Source organism: Staurois parvus, unplaced genomic scaffold (assembly GCF_062004578.1).
Source record: "Staurois parvus isolate SC_StPar_1 unplaced genomic scaffold, SC_StPar_1.0 ptg000401l, whole genome shotgun sequence".
Lineage (NCBI taxonomy): Eukaryota > Metazoa > Chordata > Amphibia > Anura > Ranidae > Staurois > Staurois parvus.
In genome coordinates this window covers 7,398,805-7,406,747 of record NW_028318197.1, presented here as the reverse complement: position 1 = coordinate 7,406,747, position 7,943 = coordinate 7,398,805, and the positions used below count along the sequence as shown (strand labels likewise).

General features: G+C 44.7%; 1 long non-coding RNA gene across 1 annotated transcript; it reads left to right on the top strand.

The window, feature by feature from the left end:
• Positions 1-670: 670 nt before the first annotated feature.
• On the top strand, positions 671-2,966 carry LOC149455304 (uncharacterized). The gene is made up of 2 exons (XR_016314084.1): positions 671-782; positions 2,698-2,966. It is a non-coding gene; the product is annotated as an uncharacterized LOC149455304 (long non-coding RNA).
• Positions 2,967-7,943: the final 4,977 nt, after the last annotated feature.

Genomic DNA, 7,943 nt, shown 5'->3' with positions numbered 1-7,943 from the left:
TTCCTCCCTCCCTCCCCCCTCCCTCCCCCCCTCCCCCTTCCTCCCTTCCTCCCTCCCTTCCTCCCTCCCTCCCTTCCTCCCTCCCTCCCTTCCTCCCTCCCTTCCTCTCCCTCCCTCCCTCCCTTCCTTCCTCTCCCTCCCTCCCTTCCTCTCCCTCCCTCCCTTCCTCTCCCTCCCTTCCTCTCCCTCCCTCCCTTCCTCTCCCTCCCTTCCTCTCCCTCCCTCCCTCCCTTCCTCTCCCTCCCTCCCTCCCTTCCTCTCCCTCCCTCCCTCCCTTCCTCTCCCTCCCTCCCTCCCTCCCTCCCTTCCTCTCCCTCCCTCCCTCCCTCCCTCCCTTCCTCTCCCTCCCTCCCTCCCTCCCTCCCTTCCTCTCCCTCCCTTCCTCTCCCTCCCTCCCTCCCTCCCTTCCTCTCCCTCCCTCCCTCCCTCCCTTCCTCTCCCTCCCTTCCTCTCCCTCCCTTCCTCTCCCTCCCTTCCTCCCTCCCTTCCTCTCCCTCCCTTCCTCTCCCTCCCTCCCTTCCTCTCCCTCCCTCCCTTCCTCTCCCTCTCCCTCTCCCCCTCCCTCTCTCCCTCCTGCCCTCCCTTCCTCTCTCTCCCCCCCTCCCTCTCTCCCTCCTGCCCTCCCTTCCTCTATCTCCCCCCCTCCCTCTCTTTCTTGCAGCAGCAGCAATGATTTTTAATGTGACACTGATTTTAGGGGTTTGTCTCTATCTGACTTTAATCTTTATTTTTAGATAATTCACGCAAGTGCACTAGGTCTTGAAGTTGGTCAACAAATTCAGGTACTGTATCCTCACTGGTATGACAGTATGGAACCACTTGCAAATTAGTGTAGTCCATAAATGTGATAGTTGTCAAATTTACAAAATGTTAAAAGATTTAAATAACTTTTGTTGCCTGATGATTATAAGTGCTAATATGTGGTGTTCAGTTGTTGATGCCACTAACGTTTCACACCATTACACAATCTGGCTAGATCTTCACACTCTTCCTGCTGCCATAACTGTAGTGTAAGATGGGAAATTCAGTGATGAAAGCAGGACCCACTGATGGCTTTTGACTGTAGATAGAGCTTGGAATTTACAAGTATAGATTTTTCTGACTCTGTACAAAGAGATTGGTAGGTTATTATACCCAAAGCTACAATTTAAACAATCAAGCTTCACCTTTTGGACAAAAATAATAATTGCACATTTTTTTTGCAGGTTAAAAAATGTGCATTTATTATTTTTGTCCAAAGGAGTCTGGAAAGCATTGCATCAGTGATCAGTAGATCGCTGATGCCATGCAGGTCTCCTGCAGACCTGTCAGTATATCTGCTTGCCGTACAGAGATGCAGGGCCAAGCAAATATTCTAACAGGAAGCTTCCATTAACTACCATGGCGCTGCACAGAAAACTACAAGCCCACAGCCGCTAAGACTATCAGGACTTGCAGTTCGTTCATTCATTCACAGAAGTCAGTAAATGAATGATGTGGCCATGTGGGCAGAGCACCGCATGGCCGCGCTGTTTTCAAATTTGACACATAGGTTTCTAATTTCCCTGGAGTTTAGCTTTAACTTATTATGATATAGACCCATAAGTAGATTGGTGCACTTGTCTTTGTGCAGCTGCAGGAGTGTAGGGGAGGTATCAGTCATTTCCTGTGTAGACTTAAAGTGGTTCTAAAGACATTAGGCGTTTTACCTTTAACGCATTCTCTGCATTAAGGTAAAAAAGAACCTTCCAATATCCGCTCCCCCCAGTCTCCTTGGCTCCTATTTTGGCCCAGCGCTGACCCTGTCTGCAGCAGCGCTGCTCTCTCCCTCTTCTCAGAGGATGCAGAGGCAGCAGGGGGAGCCATTGGCTCCCTGTGAGGAGGGAGCTAGGAGCGTGGCCAAGCCGTGATGTGTGTCTGTGGACTCATACAGCCTAGCTCGAGAGCGCACATGCACCAGTGCCCCCTTGTTGAGGGAGCTTTCGGAAAAGAGAAGTGGCGGGGGACCCTAGAATAGGTGGTAAGGGTGGCTCTGCAGAACTATTGAATGTTATTTTATGAAAAATTATGCTGTAAACAACTGCTTTAATTAGATAGTGCTACTTGGACTAGATTTATCTGTGCATGGAACCCTTAGGACAAGTCACAACACCAGTAACACACTGTATATGTACTGCAATCCATTCTGAATTGATTCCCAATGCACATGTACAGTACATGCTAACAAATGCTATGTGCATTGCAGTCTGCTTTGTTTTTTGTGTGTTGATAGCCCATAAACATGCACACATGTGGTGTGATCGAGCACTTAAGCCAGCCATAGATGGATTAAATCTTGGCCGGTTCAGCAGAGGCTGGACGACATTTGATTCCTCTATGTACAGGCTGGTTGTACTGAAGTTAGTCCATCAATCGACTTGGGTACAACCAGCCTGTCTGATTTTTTTTTTTTTTTTTCTACATGTATTTACTGCCAGCAGCTATAGCCGTAATCATTGTGTTCTGCTGGCCAGGAAGGCTTATTGCTGGCAAAACACAATAGCGCCGCAGGAGGCATTTCTCTTGATGGGGAAATTTTAATTTTTTTTCCTGGGAAAAAAAAGAAAATTGAATCATTTATGACTTGCCTTAGTGACATTGTTTATACTTGTATGCTGTATTTCTCATTGTTCAATATTTGTGATCTATTCATTTTACCAATAATTTATTTCTGAACAGGTGAAATATTTTGGTCGAGATCCATCAAATGGGAGAATGAGGCTGTCTAGAAAAGTTCTTCAGTTTCCAGCTAGTACTGTGATCCAAACTCTCAGTGATAGAAATAGTATTACTATGGGAAGTGACAACTCTTCATCTTAAATCAGACCTGGAAACTTTAGCTTCTGTTAGTTGGTATAAATGAACATTTTGTATTCTCCATGTATATTCTGTACATAATCTATTTTAAATCACTGCTAAAGTATTAAATGGTTTGTACTTAATTTTTACATGTGTGTTTTGGTGTGGTTTTTTTTTTTTTTTTTTTGCTGGTTGGAGACAGCTGCTGAGTTTGGGGGGGCTGAGGTGAAAGAGGGGTTGAGTGATGGGGGAGTACTGTGACAAAGAGCTTGGTTGGAGGAGGAGGGTGCTGTGACTGGTGTTTGGCAATAGGGGGGGTCCAGTGCCAGAGGTGTTGGGTGGTGGTGGGGGTACAGTAAAATAAACACTCCCTAGCAGGGGCGGACTGAAAACTCATGGGGCCCCTGGGCAATAGGGGATCATGGGGCCCCTGTGTCCTTGCCCAAACTCAAGCCTATAAAAAGGTACCAGGGACATTTCATGTGGCCCCCTACTGACCCTGGGCCCTCGGGCAGTGCCTGAGTGCTCGAATGGTCAGTCCGCCCCTGCTCCCTAGTAAATGATTTTTAAAACTTATAATTCTTAAGTACGAGGTTTTGTGTAGGACTAAGGGGTCTGGGCTTTCCTAACATTAAGAAATATTATCAAACTGTGATATTGTCACGAATAATAGATTGGATATTTTTTCCCAAAAACAATTTTTATTGAGAAAAGAGGCACAGTGATAACATATATAGGTTACATTCAGATCATGGAAAGTCTTGGCAAATGCCAGTATCCCCTGATGGTATATACATCTGAAGTATACATAGTTTCATCACATAACAATGCTGAAAACAAGAATAAACAAACAAAATCCAAACAAAAAACAGACAGGAAGAATGATGTGAACATAATTGGGTACATGAATCAGCAAATCCTCATGTAGTCCCTTTAATTACAGAATGCAATGCAATACACGGTGAAAGGGTAGTTATATCAGTGGGTAATTGGATGTCCACCCCTGGGGGTGGAAGCTTAAGCACTGTATTTGTACCTGTGGGTTTTCCGGTAATCGAAGTTCACCTAAATACAAAAGTGGGAAGGTATTGGTAAGAGTGTAGGATAGAGAAAGTGAGGAAAAAGAGGGGGAGAGGGTTGAAAGAAATAAAAAAAGGGGGGGTGGAGAAAGGGGGTTCGGCTGCAACTGCTCCGGTTCAAGTTGTTCATGGTAATCAGAGTAACAGTCAGAGGGTCCTGTATGTCAATCTTGGTTGGCATGTGTGGTATTCCAAGATATACGTCAGTCCCAGCAGTATCTGGGCTGTAAAATTCGGTCTCAGTCAAATAGAGTGTACATTATATGCATGGCACCCAAGATAGTGGCGTATACCTAGTGTCTATCGAGCTTTGCTCAAGTGGATGAAGGGGTGGGGTCGTGCAGCAATTGGTGATAAGCGGCTGTTTTAAAATTACTCCAACACACCCACGTCTTCCTGAAGATTGGGTATTTAATTCACAAGAGAAAGGTTGGGTGAATATGGGAGGGACTCTTAGCAAGGCACAGTTAGGGAAGATGGTTTGGGTACCACATACATTTCGAACATTAGATGGAAATATTAGTCCACTGACGAAGGTTTTAAGTGTTTGGGATAGGATGTATAAGCAAAAGGGTTGGGAATATAATTCTGTTATGATTCCCTTGGTGGGGACGGAAGATTACAGGGAAATGGATTAAAGATAAGAATGCACGTTTGAAGGATATATTGAATAAGGGGAAATTGCACACTTTTTTTTAGAATTAAAGGAAAAGAAAAACATTTTACACATTAGACGAATGGCGATATGGCCAATTGGGTCATTTTGACTCAATGCTCCCACAACCACTGAGGATATTGAAGGATCAGTATCCATTTGAAAAATTGTTGAATGTAACTGTGGTCCAAAAAAAGGGTATCTCTAAGATCTATAAGATTCTCATGGATCTAGAAAGTACCGACTCGCCCCAGTTCTTGGAAAAATGGGAACAGGAGCTTGGAACAAAACTGAACGATCAAAAGAATAAGTACAAAGCAGTAGCAGAGGGTTATGTGCAGACAGCATTTTATGTAATGCGCTTCTATGGGGAAAATATGCTACAGCTGTAACTCCTAGGAGCCCCAACAACAGATGTATTTTACACTGTGTGCCCATATACTCTATTTTATGGCTATGTCCAAGAGGCCTTATTTGGTCCTTTTTTTTTTTTTTTTTTTTTTTTTTTTTTTAGCCTGATATGCTTAGCTTAAATCTTTTTTGGGCATAGTCATAAAAGATCCAGGAAACAAATCCAAATGACCAGAGTAAGATCCAGGAAACAAATGTTCCCAATCTTCCTCCTACGGAGATTGGAAGCATCATGACAAGATGTTTTCTCCTGCCAAACACCTATTGCTCTTGTAACCATTTGAATTGGAATTTGTTAAAAGTGGTCCGTCTCCACTGTGGATTTGTCAGTGTACTTTCACAACAAAGTGAGCACCGTCCTGTGGAAAATACACCTGTCCTTTAGGATCCCATTGAAAAGTGATTGTAGACCCTCTCTAGAGCTCTGGCAGGTACATCTTTTCATCTGGTCTTAGCTGTGGCTTATCTGTCCTGAGTTTTTCAGTTCACATCTGAAGACTACTTTGGCTAAAGTGTTAGACTGCAAAGTCTGAGACAAAAAGGCACTTGCTTCGCATGGTCTTCAAGAAACATCTCTTTGGATCTTCCTTCGATGCCATCAAGGATACCACAGTGTGGCAAGAACACCTGTCTGCTTCAACCTACCTAAAATGCCTGAGGCACAGTCTGGAAAGGTTTATACCTCGCTAAAGGTTAAGAAAAGTAAACCTGCAAAGCCTGGATCTCCAGGATCATCTCTTTGAACCTTCCTGTGTCTGTGCACAGATTGGCAGATTCCAAGTAGCCTTAGCAGGTTTTTCCAATCAAGGTGTCATTTTCCCAGTTCCTGTGCCAGAATGGTTTTAGGGGTTTTATCCCAACCTGTTCAAAGTCCCTAAGATGGGTAATAATCCTAAGTGGCGATCATGATTATATGTGAGCAGCTGCGAATATCTGTTGGCCTCCCATTGCTTTCAATTGGGCTACTGCCCTCCGCTAATTGCTGGGTCTCCTGCATGTAATCACTAAAGTCCAGCTTGAATGTGATGCCAGCAGACTCTGAGCTGACACACAAGTGACACTCTATTGTATTCCTTTCCTTCCTTCCCCAGCAGCTACATAAAAGGGTGTAGGGAGGTGAAGGACAGAGAAGCTGGGTCACCACAGAGAGTAATTACAATCTTTCAAAAGAAAGAACTAGGACATGGAAGGAGTGAGGGTTGTGTTAGACCCCAAACACATAGCTGTACAGGGGCCAAGTAGCATGCAGAACCTGTGTAATGGCATTCCTGGAACCCACTGGTGCCACGTACAGCCTTCCACTGAGATGCAGTAGAAAAAGAGGCTGTACGTGGTTGCATAAAGTGCTGCATGAGCCCTGATATACCTAGCTGTTTTATGCAACCCCCAGTGCATGACCATGTACAGCAGCTGCTTTATTCATGCCAATGGGTGGCTATACTTGGCTGTGGTACAGCTGTGTGCATGAAGCCTTTAGGGAACTGGTGTGTGAGATTTTTCAACAAGTTCAAAGGCACATTGCAAGTAAATAAGAGGCACAAAGACGGGGAAGGTTTTGGACTTCCCTGGCAGCAGTGTGTATGTGTGTAACCTGGTGCATGTTCAGATGTGCTGCAGGGCTCTCTGGGGACCTGAGCCATCCACTGGCTGGGGAGGAATTCTCACCTAGGTGAAAAAGGGTTTATGTAAACTGCTGTTCCTAAACTAATGTTTTTGGGGCTTTTGCTATTTTTTTGCCTAAGCCCCTGAACTCCCGTTAATAAAAGGTTATGGGCAGGGGCGGACTGACAACTCATGGGGCCCCCGGGCAATAGGGGATCATGGGGCCCCTGTGTCCTTGCGCAAACTCAAAAAAGCCTATGAAAAAGGTACCAGGGGCATCTCATGGGGCCCCCTACTGACCCCGGGCCCTCGGGCAGTGCCCGAGTTTCCAAATGGTCAGTCCGCCCCTGGTTATGGGTGAGATTTACAAAACTGGTGCACTCCAGAATCTGGTTTAGCTGTGCATGATAGTCAATCTGCTTCCAACTTCAGCTTGTTCAATTAAGCCTTGGCAATAAAACCTGGAAGCTGATTGGCTTCTCTGCAGAGCTGTACCAGATTTTGCATTCTCTGGTTTTAGTAAATCACCCCCTAGGTGTCCATGCACATATAGGCTTTTAGTGCATAAGAGCAGCCATGTTTAGAACCTAGTCAAAGCTCCTCTCCTGAACACAGACAAATCGTTTTCAGGGGAGGAGATTTTAAAGGTTGTAAAAAAAAAAAAAAAAAATGCCAAACATGCCTAAATGCATCTAGACTTTCCTACATTCGAGTTGCGTTTAGTGCTTGAGTGTTTATTCATTTCAATGACTAATAAATTAAAATTCTGGCCAATGACAAAAAAACTCCTAAATGCTGAACGCATCTAAATGTCTGTGAAAAAAAGAGACCAAGGTTCCATTTTTAACACTATTTTTTCCTGTCAGGAGAAACAGCGTTTACAATAAACCAGTGTCCATGAACCCAAATAAGGAGTCCACAAGCAAAACAAATAAATAGTTTTGTTTAACTGCTTGCCAACTGCATCACTTAGATATATGGCAGCTCTCCTGCGCTGGATCATGTATCTAATACATGATCCAGCTCTTCTGGGTAGGGGGAGCACATGCCGCCCCGACTGTGCTGCGATTGGACACAGCACAAGCTGTTTGGTGGGTCCTGGCCGGAGGCTATAGAGGCTGACAGGACAGAGTCCTGTGTATGTAAACGACACATCGGGGATTTGCCGGTTTTTGTTTCCCTGCAAAGCAAGGAATAAAAACTGGAACATCCCTTAGTAAAATCATAACGCAGACCACACAAAGCACTGTTAGGCATACACTTAACCCATAGATGTTAAAAAGTGTCATTAGTACAGTGTCACTAGCTCCCAAAAAGTGTCTGTGTCAGATTGACCGCCGTATCACAGTCCCAGTATACATCACTGTCATTACTAGTAT